Source organism: Amblyraja radiata, chromosome 7, assembly GCF_010909765.2.
Source record: "Amblyraja radiata isolate CabotCenter1 chromosome 7, sAmbRad1.1.pri, whole genome shotgun sequence".
Taxonomy (NCBI): domain Eukaryota; kingdom Metazoa; phylum Chordata; class Chondrichthyes; order Rajiformes; family Rajidae; genus Amblyraja; species Amblyraja radiata.
In genome coordinates, this window is record NC_045962.1 from 85,936,206 (window position 1) to 85,952,349 (window position 16,144).

At 46.9% G+C, this 16,144-nt stretch overlaps 1 protein-coding gene across 2 annotated transcripts in view; it reads left to right on the forward strand.

Annotated features, from left to right (window-relative positions):
* LOC116975593 overlaps positions 1-16,144 on the forward strand; it is a 101,376-nt gene that overhangs the window by 36,069 nt on the left and 49,163 nt on the right. For both annotated transcript variants that reach the window (XR_004412670.1, XM_033024895.1), the window contains exon 2: positions 9,148-9,246. The gene's annotated coding sequence lies outside the window, so the exon portion shown is untranslated. The remainder of the gene's footprint in view (positions 1-9,147; positions 9,247-16,144) is intronic.

Sequence of the window (16,144 nt, forward strand, 5' to 3'; positions counted from 1 at the left end):
ACTTCACAAACTTAACATGAAAATGGTTTAGTCTTTTGTTGCTGCTGTTTCCGAATGCCAGAATGCAGGCAGGTGGGACGCGTAAATGGGACATGTTGGTCGGTGTGGGCTGATGTGTCCGTTTCTACGCTGTGTGACTCTATGACAATAAAAAGCAAAGAGATAACAGTACAGTGGCGCAGCTGTAGAGTTGTCTGTTGTCTATTGATTGGAGTGTAATAGTAGACTTCACCGAGACAGTGCACAAAGTCAGTCACCCGCAAAGTTTGACACCTCTTAAGAGTGCAGCCTTATCCTGGCCTTAAAGGCCCGTTGTCCTGGCAACACCTGTCTGCCGCCATCTTGGAAACGGCCCTTTGCCCAGCGTCTGCCGCCGCCGCTGCCGCTTCCTCCACCCTCCTCCCCCGGTCTTCGGGGTGGAGCAGGAGATGAGCTTCGGACGGACGGCTCCAGGCGGGATCCCGGTTCCACTGGGGGCGAGCCAGGCCTGCTGAAGCAGTGAATAATGACGGAGATGTTTAGGGAAGGACATTTTCAGCAACTTCGGGCACAGAGGAAGGAGAAATTAACCTGAAACGTTGTCTGTTGGGTATCTAACTAATGAAGGCATGCACCACCTCTGTCTCAATACACTGGGGGCACTCGGGTTAATCTGAGAACATACATTCAGCAGGTCACCAGCTGTGGATGGCCTGACCACATCTGTTTTGATCTCTCCATTAGTGCTGAGAGATCCCATTAGTCCTGTTTCCTAATTTCCGGCTGCTGTATTTCCTTCGTCTGTTCCCAATTTGGAGAGCTCTCTCTTTCCCTCTCTTCTGTTTAGTTTAGTGTACAGATACAACGTGGAAATGGGCCCATTGGCCAATCGAGTCTGCACCGGCCAACGATCGCCCATTCACACTATTGTGCACATACACGCTACTATGTGTATGTACGCACAGGTGCATATGCATGTGTCTGTGCGTGTGTGAAACAATGCTCGCGTGTTTGTGACTGCATGTTTTGGTTTGTGAATATGTGTGTGTGAATGTGTAGTGTATGTACACAGATGTATGTGTCTGTGTGTGTGCATATCTCAGTGTATTTGTGTGGTGTATGTGCACAGGTGCATATCTCTGTGTGCATATGTATGTGCGCAGATGCATGTGCATGTGTGCGCGTGTACAAGACTATGCTAGTGTGTGTGTGCGCGTGACTGCTTATTTCGGTGTGCATATGTGTGTGTGAATGTGTAGTGTATGCGCGCAGATGGATGTGCATGGGTCTGTGTGTGCATGTGCGTGAGACTGCATGTGTGAGACTGTGTGTGTATGTGCACAGATGTTTGTGTGCGCGTGAGACTGTGTGCGTGTATATACACAGATGCATGTGGCAGTGTGTGTGTGTATGTTTATACACAGATGCATGTGCATGTGGCTGTGTGTACGGGTGTGTACCGATGCATGTGCGTGTGCGCGCGAGACTGTGTGTGTGCGCACAGATGCCTGTGCATGTGTGTATGAGTCTTCTCTCTCCCTCTCCACCAAGTGTGTTTGAAAGTAATCAGGACCTAGGGAAGCCCAGCTGCTTCTACATTGGCCTTAATTGTCTATTCGCAGAGCCCAAGGGTGTGAATAATGCATGACTCGTGTCGGAACTGCCATGCCCTCTCCACCGTGACCATTTGAGCCTCTGCCTTTCTGCATTAATTTGAGGCACATTATGTTCTGTCAAGCAGGACTCCCGCAAGGCACCACCGCCTAACTTGGAGCCCTATGCAACTCTCCCCAAACCCACTTTAGACAAGAGCAACATGAATATTTAACGAGCCCTGATATTTGATCTTCACCCACAGTCACTAATGTAACTGAATAATTCTGCTCATCTACACCAGTCGAATGAGTCGCTATGGGTGTGAATTGAACTGAATAACATCAAGTCATGGAGCCGTGCAGCACGGAAACAGGCCATTCAGCCCAACTCGCCAATGCTGACCAAAAGATGCCCCCATCTACATTCGTCCCACCTGCCCACATTTGGCCCATCTATCTTCTATATAATATTAAAACTGTGTGTGTGTGTGAGTTTCTGCCTGACTTGTGGGTGCCAGCCTTTGATTCGTTGCTACGCCAACACCAGACCCACAAACGCCCAGATTTTTTCCATTTCGGTAGAGATTTCACTTTTCATTCCAAGTATCCACTCCTGATTAAATTTCGTCGTGTTTATGTACACATTTTTAATAAAATCCTTCTCCCCCCCACTCACTCATTTTGTCGCCTCCTGCTCGTCAGCAACCATAACGGCTGCTGGCGCCTGCCTCTCGCCTCAAAGACGCTATTTAAAAACAGCCGCACTGCTGAATGCTCGAATCTTCAGTTGGAGGACCACGTCTCCAGTGGGGGCTATGGGTAGGGAACGGCTGCGTTGGGGGAGCAGACCCAACGGGGCTGCGTTGGGGGAGCAGACCCAACGGGTCTGCACCTGGTCTAGTATGTCTCTAAACCTTTCCTATCCATGTACTTCCCTATCCATGTATCAAATGTCTTTTAAATGTTGTTACAGTACCTGCCTCAACCTGTAACACTGACTCTTACACTACCTCCTCTGGCAGCTCGTTCCATACACCCACCGCCCTCTGTGTGAAAATGTTGCCCCTCAGGTTCCTATTAAATCTTTCCCCTCTCACCTTAAACCTATGATCACTGGTTCTTGAATCCCCAACTCTGGGTAAAAAACTCTTTGCATTCACCCTATTTATTCCCCTCATGATGTTATACACCTTAAAGGGGCTGTCCCACTTGGGAGACCTGATTGGCGAGTTTAGAAGAGTTTGAAAAAATGACATGTTGAAGACCTCCTTCGACTATGTTGAAGACCAGCTTCGACTAGCTACGACTAACTTCGGGAAAATTGGACACCAAATAATGGAGAGTGAAGACGACCTCCTTCGATCTCCTTCGACCTCCCTTTGACTATGATGAAGACTACCTTCGACTACCCTCGATTACCTACGACTAACATGCCGACCTACTACGACCTACTATGACTAAACGTACGAGTGACAAAAGTATCGATTTTTTCCACGGCGACCTTTTTTTACCCGTGGGCATTATTCAACATGTTGAAAAAAAAACTCTGCGACCTAGCTGAGACCACTCTCGAGCATGAAGGAGAGTAACGAAGACCTCCTACGACCTCGTGTCGACCATGCTGCGAGTATGGGTCGAGGGCAAACTCGCCAGAACTCGCGGATTAGGTCGCCCAAATGGGACAGGCCCTTAAAGGAGCATGCAATAATAATACAACAGCAAGGCCAGAGTGAAGATATCCAGGAAAATCTGCTTCATGATAACAGCACAATAAGTGACTAGCATTGATTCTATATATTGAATTTCAAAGTGACTATCCTCCAAGTCTCGCTCTTAATGTCCCAACCCGAAACATCAAGTCAAGTCAAGTTTATTCGTCACATACACATACGAGATGTGCAGTGAAATGAAAAGTGGCAATGCTCGCGGACTTTGTGCAAAAAACAAACAAACAAACAAACTACAAATAGAATCACATATTCTTTTACATATTAAATATTGTGGGTGGAAGTAAAAAGGGGAAATACAAATAGCAATTTTAAAAAAAACAGTCGAATGGTTCAGGAAAGTTAGTCCCCGGTGAGATCGGAGTTTACAGTCCTAATGGCCTCTGGGAAGAAACTCCTTCTCTCTGTTCTCACAGCATGGCAACGGAGGCGTTTGCCTGACCGTAGCAGCTGGAACAATCCGTTGCAGGGGTGGAAGGGGTCTCCCATGATCTTATTGGCTCTGGAGTTGCACCTCCTGATGTATAGATCCTGCAGAGGGGCAAGTGTAGTTCCCATAGTGTGTTCGGCCGAACGCACTACTCTCTGCAGAGCCTTCTTGTCCTGGGCAGAGCAATTCCCAAACCAGATTGTGATATTTCCGGACTCACTGTACTTTCTGGAGAAATTATCCTGCTTCTTTAGGGAGAACCTGTATCCACCTATCACTTGCCATACTTTGCCCCGCCCCCGTTCTCACCTCGTTTCCAGCTCCCACTGCAATCAGTTTGAAGAAGGGTCCCAACCTGAAAGGCTATTTTTAGAGATTTACTTTTAGAGATACAGCGTGGAAACCGGCCCTTCGGCCCACTGAGTTCGCGCCGACCATCGATCATCGGGGTAAATGTTGCTCAGTGTGGACTTGGTTGGCCGGAGAGCCTGTTTCCACTGTCGCTTTAAACTAAACTAAACTAAACTAAACTTAGGCCCTCAAGTCCCGGTAACATCCTCGGTAAATCTTCTCTGCATCCTTTCCAAATCTCAAAACTAAAAGAAAGACGATTTCCATCCATTATGGGCCTTGAGGAACGTGATGGAAATTACATTCTGGAGCCGATAGGATGGTTTTAGATCGTGGATAAATGGATTGGTAGTTTAGCATGTGGATTATTAGTTAGTAATTCAACCCATTTCTCCATCAACACGGCCACTTTCATTCACATAGAATTCATTGCCACAGAAGGCTGTGGAGGTCAAGTCAATGGATATTTTTGCTGTGGAGATTGATAGATTTTTGATTAATAAGAGTGTCAGGGGTTATGGGGAGAAGACAGGAGAATGGGGTTGAGAGGGAAATATAGATTGATTGAATGGCAGACTTGATGGGCCAAATGGCCTAATTCTGCTATAACTTATGAACATGAATAGCCATCATTACTATGGCCTAATTCAGCACACAATCAGGAGACTTTACTTTAGACTTTAAAGATACAGCGAGGAAACAGACCCTTCGGCCCACTGAGTTTGCGTTGATCAGTATACTAGTACATTAGCACTATCCTACACACTAGGGATAATTTGCAAGTTTTACCCAAGCCAATAAACCTACAAACCTCAAGTATCCTTTATTGTCATTCATACTTTTCAGTCTGAACGAAATGTTGTGCCTTGCAGTCATAACATAGAATAAAGTAACAAAACACACACTTAACACAGTTTAACATCCACCACAGTGAGTCTACCAGGCACCTCCTCACTGTGATGGAAGGCAAAAGTCTTAAAGTCCTTATCTCTTCCCTCCTTGTTCTCCCTCTGCGTTGAGGCGATCCAGGCTTCCGATGTTGTGACCCCGCCGGGTGACGGTAAGTAAGTCCCGCGGCTGAATCCGAGCTCCGCGAACGGGCCGGTTCAAACTCCGCGGCCCGGGGCGGTCGAAGCTGCCGCCCTCCAGTCCAGCGGACAAAGCTGTTGTTGCGGGAGCTCCAGAGAACAGGTCACCAACCCGGGACCTGCGAGCTCCCGACGATGTCGTCCACTGGGCCCGCGGCCGAGCCTCCGAGGCTCCGAAGTCGGGTCGCCACCGCCGCAGCGCCGCCACAGCCCCGAAGTCGGCCAGCCTCGCGTTGGTAAGTCCTGGCTGGATCTGCCTCCGGAGCCTCGAGGTCGGTTCCAGTTGGAGGCCGCCAGCTCCGCCATTAGGCCTCAGCGCAGACGGAGACGGAGACGGGAGATACGACAAGAAAAGGTCGCATCCCCCCGAAGGAAGAGACTAAAACGAGTTTCCCCCACCCCCACACACATACACAACTAAAATAACCTGCACGTCTTTGGAGAGTCGGAGGAAACCGGAAGAACTGGTGGAAACCGATGAGGTCACGGGGAGAACGTACAAAGTCCGTACAGACAGCACCAGTGGTCAGTATCGAACCCGGGTCCCTGGCTCTGTGAGGCAGCAACTCTGCCACTGTGCCACACCGAGGCACCTACTGTGGACATTCCCTTCACTGACGTGGGAAGTGCAATGAATGCAGAGCTTTCCCCTCTCATTCCTACACTCCACGCCTCCCTGTGGACCAACCTCAGCTGTGGATATCAAAGATTTATGCTTGCTGGAGCCACCACAACACATTGCATCATGATTAATGTGCCCTGATGTTATTGTAATGCCGGGAAGGTCAGAGGAATGAACTACTGAGCCCCAGGAACCCATTAATTCTGCATTGCAATCCAATCTTAAGAGAGTGTGTGTGAAAGGAACAACTCCTGTATATTCCTTGGTGAAAACTTGTGCAGCCTATTAATCACAGTGAAAGCTCTTAATATAGATGCAGTAATCATGTTTGATACATACACTTCAGTCTGAGGCTCCATCAGAATGCCAAGGAGTGTGGTACTATTTAATGTGCTATGTTTTGCATTCAACCAAATCGATTTTTAGGTTCAGATTCATTATTGTCATGCGTACCAAGGTACAGTGAAAAGCTTTGCTTTGCATTCTAGCGATCAGATATAGTAATGCAATGAGGTCATACAAACCCAAGTACTATAGGGGAAGATACAGAGTGCAGAATATAGTTCTCGGCATTGTGGCGCATCAGTTCCACAAAGTCCAACGTCCGCAATGGGTTAGAGGTGAATCGGACAGTACCCTAGCTTAAGGAAGGACCGTTCAGAAGCCTGACAACAGAGGGGAAGCAGCTATTCCTGAGTCCGGTGGTGTGCGCTTTTAAACCTCTCTACCTTCTGTCGGATGGGAGCAGGGAGAAGAAGGAATGACCGGGGTGGGACAAGTCTTTGCATATGTTGGCTGTTCTACCGCCATCAGTGGCTCTGAAGAATCTGAAGATGGGAAGGTTGCTACTTAAATGCAAGTAATGTCATGGTAGAATCAGGGAACTGCAGATGCTGGTTTACAACAAAAAAGAACAAAGTGCTGGAGTAACTCAGAGCTTGGTGGCACAGTGGCGCAGCGGTAGACTTGCTGCCTTAAGGGCCTGTCCCACGAGCATGCGACTGCATGCGGCAAGCAATACCTAACGTGGTCGCTTGAGCCGTACAGCCTCGCGGGGCCGGTCCCACTTCGATCGCCGGAGCCGTATAGAGTTGTGCGGAGCTGGTCCCGACATCACGCGGGGCTCCGAAAAACTGACACTGTCCAAAAATTTCCGCGCGGCAACGGCCTGCCGGCCCGCAGCCGCATTGAGCCCGTACGCAGCGCCTCGACGTGCGTGCGCAGCATCTCGACGCCGTACGCAGCGTTTTGATGGCGTACGCCTTCGCTCGAACTTCACGTCAACTCGTACGGGATCATTCGACCTCCACGCGGCCCCCGCTTCCGGCTTGGTCGCGCTTGCCGCATGCAGTCGCATGCTCGTGGGACAGGCCCTTTACAGCGCCAGAGGTCCGGGTTTAATCCTTCTCAACCTTTCCTATCCTCGTACCTGTCCAAATGTATTTTAAATGTTGTTTAAGTGGGGCGGTGCGGTTTAGTTTAGTTTATTATTGTCACGTGTACCAAGGTACAGTGAAAAGCTTTTTTCGAAGCATGCTATCCAGTCAGCGAAAAAACTCTACATGGTTACAATCAAGCTGTCCACAGTGTATAGACTGGATAGACTCGGCTTGTACTCGCTAGAATTTAGAAGATTGAGGGGGGATCTTATAGAAATGTACAAAATTCTTAAGGGGTTGGACAGGCTAGATGCAGGAAGATTGTTCCCGATGTTGGGGAAGTCCAGAACACGGGGTCCCAGTTTAAGGATAAGGGGGAAATCTTTTAGGACCGAGATGAGAACATTTTTTTTCACACAGAGTGGTGAATCTGTGGAATTCTCTACCACAGAAGGTAGTTGAGGCCAGTTCATTGGCTATATTTAAGAGGGATTTAGATGTGGCCCTTGTGGCTAAAGGGATCAGGGGGTATGGCGAGAAGGCAGGGACAGGATACTGAGTTGGATGATCAGCCATGATCACATTGAATGGCGGTGGCGGCTCGAAGGGCCGAATGGCCTACTCCTGCACCTATTTTCTATGTTTCTATGTACTGATACAGGATGTTTAGTGCAAGATAAAGTCTGAATAAAGAAAGGTTGAAGGTCTTCAACGAGGCAGATGGTCAGGGCCGCTCTCTAGTTGGGAAGAAACTGCCTCAACTACCTCCTCTGGCAGCTCGTTGCTTACACCCACCACCACCAGTGTGTTAAAGTTGTCCCTCAGATTCCTATTAAAATCTGTCATGTTTTGAAAGGTGATGGATCAGACATGGACGTTCTGTGACGGAGAAAACCCGCAGGTAATGCATAGACTCAGATGACGGGGGGGGGGGGTCAATTGATTCCAGCAAGGCAAGGCAGCAGAAAATAAACAGCTTTTATCTACAGATAGTGCGAAAGCGGAAAAATAAAAATAAAATGACAGTGGTTCCAGTTCACAGAAAAGGAGGCACAGCACTGAAGAATCTGGCTCATTATCTGAGAATCATAGCAATGCGCTAGACTTTAGAGATATAGTGTGGAAACAGGCCCTTCTGCCCAACAGTTTTTATCCACGAGTAGTTGCTCTACTCAACAGGCAAAAATCTGTAGCCTCCCTTTGATCTGGTATTTTGCTGGTTCACATGCTTGATCAATGGTGTTTTATCATCAATGTTTTATTATTATTAATGTTTAGTGTTTTCTGACTCATTCGTAACTGTCTCTGTATGTCATGTTGTTACTTGTGGGCGGAGCACCAAGGCAAATTCCCTGTATGTGAATACTTGGCCAATAAACTTACTTACTTACTTAAAGCTCATAAGTGATAGGAGCAGAATTAGGTCATTTGACCCATCAAGTCTACTCCGCCATTCAATCATGGCTGATCTATCTCTCCCTCCTAACCCCATTCTCCTGCCTTCTCCCCATAACCCCTGACACCCGTACTAATCAAGAATCTGTCTATCTCTGCCTTAAAAGTATCAATTGACTTGGCTTCCAGCACTAAAGGACGTTCTTTTAGGAGAGGGATGAGGAGGAATTTCTCTAGTCAGAGCGTGGTGAATCTGCAATAAATTCCACAGATTCACCACCCTCTGCCTAGAGAAATTCCTCCTCATCCCTCTCCTAAAGGAACATCTTTTAATTCAGAGGCTATGACCTTGGGTTCTCGACCCCCACTAGTGAAAACATCCTCTCCACGTCCACTCTGTCCAGGCCTGTCCCTTTTCCCACATTCAGGAGCAGCCTCAAACAACTCCATGCTGTCTGCTGCTCAGCGCTCTATCTTTCACCGGCCCTTCCTCCTTCGGCGTACAATACAGCTCGGGTTACTCCATCGCTCAAAGGCAGGAAGCAAAACACCTACAGCTCTTGGTCTCTGCTTCTCCGCAGGTCAGCCCGGCAGCATCCTGCGACCGATCAAGGCCATGCGGCTGTGAGAATGTGCAATCAAATACTGCTCACCTGTCGGACCACCGTCTTTGATTTCAGGTAAGGCCAGACTAAGCTATAAATACCAGCAGTGGCTGCACTAATGGTGTTATTGTGATACTGGCTGCATTGTTCAGCAGAGGAACAACAGTGACTGATACTGGACACGGGCTTCACAACAGTGAACCCTCAAACTATGAGATGAGTGGCTATGTTGATCCTACCTCTGTACTCCCTCCTATCTCCACCCTTATCCCTCTCTCCCTTCTCCATCATCCCACTCTCTTATCTCCACCCTCATCCCTCACTTCTACCTCCTCTCTCCCTCCTCCCCCTCTCCCTCCCACCTACATCTTACTCCTCCCTCTCCTCCTTCCTACAAAATCCTTTCCCATCCCCTCCCTCTCTCCAATGCCACCCTCTCTCCAACCCCACTCCCCCCGACCTCACCCCTCTCCATCCTATCTCCACCCTCATCCCTCTCTCCTACCTTTTCATAGAAACATAGAAAATAGGTGCAGGAGGCCATTCGGCCCTTTGAGCCAGCATTCATTGTGATCATGGCTGATCGTCCCCTATCAATAACCTGTGCCTGCCTTCTCACCATATCCCTTGACTCCACTAGCCCCTTAGAGCTCTATCTAACTCTCTCTTAAATCCATCCAGTGACTTGGACTCCACTGCCCTCTGTGGCAGGGAATTCCATAAATTCACAACTCTCTGGGTGAAAAAGTTTTTTCTCACCTCAGTCTTAAATGACCTCCCCTTTATTCTAAGACTGTAGCCCCTGGTTCTCGACTCGCCCAACGTTGGGAACATTTTTCCTGCATCTAGCTTGTCCAGTCCTTTTATAATTTTATATGTTTCTATAAGATACCCTCTCATCCTTCTAAACTCCAGTTAATACAAGCCTAGTCTTTTCAATCTTTCATCATATGACAGTCCCGCCATCCCAGGGATCAATCTTGTGAACCTATGCTTCCTTCCCTCTTATCTCCTCCCTGCTCCTTTCTCCCTTCCTTCTACCTAATCCTCTATCTTCCCCTTCCTATCTCCTGGGTATACAGGGTTTGGAGGGACATGGATTATTTACAGGTAGATAAGAGATGATCTTGGTATCATGTTCGACACAGACATTGTGGGCTGAAGGACGTGCTATGTACAGTTTCATGTTCTATGAGACCACATATGCATTCCAAATCCCCATCTCCCCTGGGATTAACCTAGAATCATACACAACCTTCTAATCTGTAGCCTGTGAAGCCATAGGACTGGTATGAATGGGAAAACCATTCCAACTCGCTCACATGTTCAAAAAAGCATCATGATTGCTAGGGAAGATACAAAGTGCTGGAGTAACTCAGCGGATCAGGCAACATCTCTGGAGAACGTGACGTTTTGGACGCTAACTATTTTTATCATGCCTCTCTGGAAATCCATTAACTTTTTTATCTCCAGGGCATGATCTGATATTGTGGGAAACTAGAGAGGAAATTGCGGGAGCCCTGGTTGAAATTTACGAGTCGTCCTTAAATACAGGAGAGGTGCCTGAAGACAGGAGGGTGGCAAATGTTGTACTTCTTTTCAAGAAGGGCTGCAGGGAAAATGCTAGGAACTATCGGCCGGTGAGCTTAACATCTGTAGTTGGTAAGTTACTGGAGAGTATTCTGAGGGATAGGATATTCAGGCATTTGGATGGGCAAGGGCTGATTGGGGATAGTCAGCATGGTTTTGTACGTGGGAGGTCGTGTCTCACAAATCGGATTGATTTTTTTAAAGACGTACCCAAAAAGGTTGATGAGGGCAGAGCTGTAGATTTTGTGTACATGGACATCATTAAGGCATTCGACAAGGCTCCGCATGGTAGGCTGCTCTGGAAGGTTAGATCGCATAGGATCCAAGGAGAGATAGCTGAATGGATAGCAAATTGGCTCCATGGAAGGAAGCAGAGGATTATGGTGGAAGATTGCTTCTCGGACTGGATGCCTGTGACTAGCGGTGTGCCTCAGGGTTTGCTGCTGGTCCCGTTACTATTTGTCATCTACATCAATGATTTGGATGAGAACACACAGGGCAAGATTAGCAAGTATGCTGATGAATGAATGAATGAAAACTTTATTGTCATTCAGATATACACCTAGACACAGTGCACCTTGAACGAAATTTCGTTGCATTTGACTCTCCAAATCAGGTAAATAGTAAAAGTAAAAGTGCTAGGTGCATCCATAAAAATGCCTCATGTGCATGGTTCTGTAAAATAAATATATATAAAAAGTTTTTAAAAAGTGTCGATATTTAAAAAGTTCTAGCCTCAGTTTTGTTGATTGTTCAGTAATCTTATGGCCTGGGGGATGAAGCTGTTGCAGAACCTGGTTGTCCCGCTCTTCATGCTGCGGTACCTCCTCCCAGAGTTAAGCAGTATAAACAGTCCAAATTGTGGGTGTGTGGGGGCTCTGGTAATGCCCTTGGCTCTAATCAGACAGCGTTTGTACCCCATGTCCATGATGGAAGGAAGAGAAGTCCCAATGATTTTTTCCGCTGTCCTCACCACTCTCTGGAAGGCACTTCCAGTCCGCAGCTGTACAGCTGCCGCACCACGTAGAGATGCAGCTGGTCATGACCGACTCAATTGTGCTTCTGTAGAAAGTGGCGAGGATGGGAGGGTGGAGGTGTAAACTTCTCAACCTGCGGAGGAAGTACAACCGCTGCTGTGCCCGTTTTGCCAGAGATGTAATGTTTGTGGACCAGTTTAAGGTGTCCGTTATATACACCCCCAGGAACTTGATCCTTTTCACCTGCTCCACTGCTGAGTTGTTGATGATACAAAAGTTAGTGGTTTTGCAGATAGTGAAGATGGTTGTGAACGATTGCAGCAGGATCTGGATCGATTGGCCAGGTGGGCGGAGGAATGGTTGATAGAATTTAATACAGAGAAGTGTGCGGTGTTGCATTTTTGGACGTCGAACAAGGGCAGGACCTACACAGTAAATGGTAGGCCTCTGGGTGATGTTGTAGAGCAGAGGGATCTAGGAGTACAGGTGCATGGTTCCTTGAAGGTCGAGTCGCAGGTAGATAAGGTGGTCAAAAAGGCTTTAGACACTTTGGTCTTCATCAGTCAGAGTATTGAGTATAGAAGTTGGGAGGTCATGTTGCAGTTGTATAAGACGTTGGTGAAACCACATTTAGAATATTGTGTTCAGTTCTGGGCACCATGTTATAAGAAAGATATTGTCAAGCTTGAAAGGGTTCAGATAAGATTTACGAGGGTGTTGCCAGGACTAGTAAGTAAGTTTTATTTATATAGCACGTTTTAAGTCAACTCGCATTGACACCAAAGTGCTTTACATAAAATAGCTAATAAGTTTCCATACCATAGAAAAAGGTTAACAAAAAAAAAAGTTTTTTGTTAACCTAGAGGGTGTGACTAATTAAGACTAGTTAAGACTAATTAAGACTAGTTAAGACTAGAGGGTGTGAGCTATAGGGAGAGGTTGAGCAGGTTGTGTCTCTATTCCATGGAGCGCAGGAGGATGAGGGGAGATCTTATAGAGGTATACAAAATCATGAGAGGAATAGATCGGGTAGATGCACAGAGTCTTTTACCCAGAGTAGGGGAATCGAGGACCATGGGACATACGTTCAAGGTGAAGGGGAAAAGATTTAATAGGAATCCGAGGGTTAACATTTTGACACACAGAGGGTGGTGGGTGCATGGAACAAGTTGCCAGAGGAGGTAGTTGAGGCTGGGACTATCCCATTGTTTCAGAAACAGTTGGATAGGTACATGGATAGGACAGGATTGGATGGATATGGACCAAGCGCAGGCAAGTGGGACTAGTGTAGCTGGGACAATGGTGGCCGGTGTGGGCGAGTTGGGCCGAAGGGCCTGTTTCCACACTGTATCACTCCATGATTCTATATAGGTGCAGAATTACGCCATTCGGCTTATGAAGTCTGTTCCACCATTAGATCATGCTGACCTATTTTTCTTCTCCCTGTAATATTTGACGACCTTACTCACCAGAGTTTGAGAATTCTCCAGACAATATATATACCTTTAGGTTATGGCAGATTACTTCAACACTTGTTACCGTGTTAATTGAAGTTTGATATGCAAGCCATGCTTGACAATCGCATGCCTTTAAGCTAATTCTCACCCATTGGTGAGGTGTGCTTTGTGAAACAGAGTGCATCTCGGCTCACAAGGGCCATTATTGTGGTCATTTAATCTCTGCTCACATCAGCCTTTTTTACTGGGAGTAGCACAAAGGAATCGCGGAACAATTACGCACTCGAGCTCCTGTCATCGAAACCCGAGGCTCTATCCCCAGGCGGGATGTCAGTGTGGACGGATCTGCCTTCGGCTTTCTCAGCTATTTCTTGACGGCTATCTCTTTTCTCCCCTGTGTCTTCCCCAAAGTGACATTAACTTCAGCGGCTTGTCAATATCTCCACGGCAACGGTGGACTTTAGTGTAGACTTGCCCCGCCGGGGATGGGAGGAGGGGGGGGGGGGGGGGGCTGCACAGGCAGCGAGAGGAAGTACATCTAAAGATAACATGCAGCAAAGGAAGGGGAAGGGGGTACCGAGATGAGAAATAGAAAATTTCCACAGAGAGTGGTGAATCTGTGGAATTCTCTGCCACAGAAAGTAGCTATATTTAAGAGGGAGTTAGATGTGACCCTTGTGGCTAAAGGGATCACGGGGTATGGAGAGAAGGCAGGTACAGGATACTGAGTTGGATGATCAGATTGAATGGCGGTGCAGGCTCGAAGGGCCGAATGGCCTACTCCTGCACCTATTTTCTATGTTTCTCACACCTATTTCTCCCTCCCCCTCCACTGTCATCCACATTCCTTCCTCTAGCTTCACAATTCACATCTTTCCAATCATTTTGTCTCACGTCTTCTGTCTTTTCATCTCTGGCCTTTGTTCAACCATCTACCTTTGGAGAAACAGCGTGAAAAAAGGCCTTTCGGCCCACTGAGTCCTCAATGACCAGCAATCATATTGTACACTAGCGCAATCCTGTACACTAAGGACAATTTACAGTGATATCTGTAAACTGAAATATACTTCCCATTTAATCTGTCTATGTCCCTCAATTCAATGGTGGTTTAGTTGCTTGATAACAGCTGGGGAGAAACTGTCCCTGAATCTGGAGATATGCATTTTCACACTCTGTACCTTTTGCCTGATGGGAGAGGGGAGAAGAGGGAGTGACCGGGGTAAGACTCATCCTTGATTATGTTGGCGACCTTACCAGGGCAAGGTAAAGTGCAGATGGAGTCAATGGAAGGGAGGTTGGTTTGTCTGATGGTCTGGGCTGCTTCCACAATTTTATGCAATTTCTCGGGGCCTTGGATGGAGCTGTTCCCAAACCACATTATGATATATCCTGATGAAATGCTTTCTATGGCGCATCTGTAAAGGATTGAATCTTTCTCCTCTCACCTTAAACCTATGTCCTCTGGTTCTTGATTCCTGGATTATCAGTCTGAAGAATGGTATCCTGACCTGAAACGTCACCTATCCATGTTCTCCAGATATGCTGCCTGACCTGCTGAGTACTCCAGCACTTTGAGTCTTTTTTCCAAGAAATAATGATTTCAAAAAAGGGGAAAATCAGAAGACCACGCGAGAAGACTTAAGTAAATATCTGCAGTACATTGTGGTTTTCAAAGTGGGTGGAGGGAGGGGGAGTTACAATATTTGAATGAGTCAGGGCAGCACAGTGGCACAGCAATAGTTGCTGCCTTGTAGCATCAGAGAGTTGTTTGATCCTGACTATGGGTGCTGACTGTATGGAGTTTTTACGTTCTCGCTGCGACAGTGCAAGTTTTCCCTGGGTGCTGCAGTTTCAAAGAAACATAGAAACATAGAAAATAGACGCAGGAGTAGGCCATTCGGCCCTTCGAGCCTGCACCGCCATTCAATATGATCATGGCTGATCATCCAACTCAGTATCCTGTACCTGCCTTCTCTCCATACCCCCTGATCCCTTTAGCCACAAGGGCCACATCATCTAACTTCCTCTTAAATATAGCCAATGAACTGGCCTCAACTACCTTCTGTGGCAGAGAATTCCACAGATTCACCACTCTCTGTGTGAAAAATGTTTTCCTCATCTCGGTCCTAAAAGACTTCCCTCTTATCCTTGAACTGTGATCCCTTGTTCTGGACTTCCCCAACATCGGGAATAATCTTCCTGCATCTAGCCTGTCCAACCCCTTAAGAATTTCCTCCCTCATTCTTTTATAAATAAGAGCATTGAGTATAGAAGTTGGGATGTAATGTTAAAATTGTACAAGGCATTGGTGAAGCCAATTCTGGAGTATGGTGTACAATTTTGATCGCCAAATTATAGGAGAGAGGTCAACAAAATAGAGAGAGTACAGAGGAGATTTACCAGAATGTTGCCTGGGTTTCAGCACCTAAGTTACAGAGAAAGGTTGAACAAGATAGGTCTTTATTCTTTGGAGCGCAGAAGGTTAAGGGGGGACTTGATAGAGGCCTTTAAAATTATGAGAGGGATAGACAGAGTTAATGTGGATAAGCTTTTTCCATTGAGGGTAGGAAAGATTCAAACAAGAGGACATGATTTGAGAATTAAGGGACAAATGTTTAGGGGTAACATGAGGGGGAACTTCTTTACTCAGAGAGTGGTAGCTGAGTGGAATGAGCTTCCAGTTGAAGTGGTGGAGGCAGGGTCGAGTTTATCATTTAAAAATAAATTGGATAGGTATATGGACGGGAAAGGAATGGAGGGTTATGGTCTGAGTGCAGGTAGATGGGACTAGGTGAGAGTAAGTGTTCGGCACGGACTAGAAGGGCCGAGATGGCCTGTTTCCGTGCTGTAATTGTTATATAGTTATATGGTTATTCCAAAGACGTGCAGGTTTGTAGGTTAATTTGGCTAGTAAAAATTGAAAATTTGTCACTGGTGCGTAGCATAGTG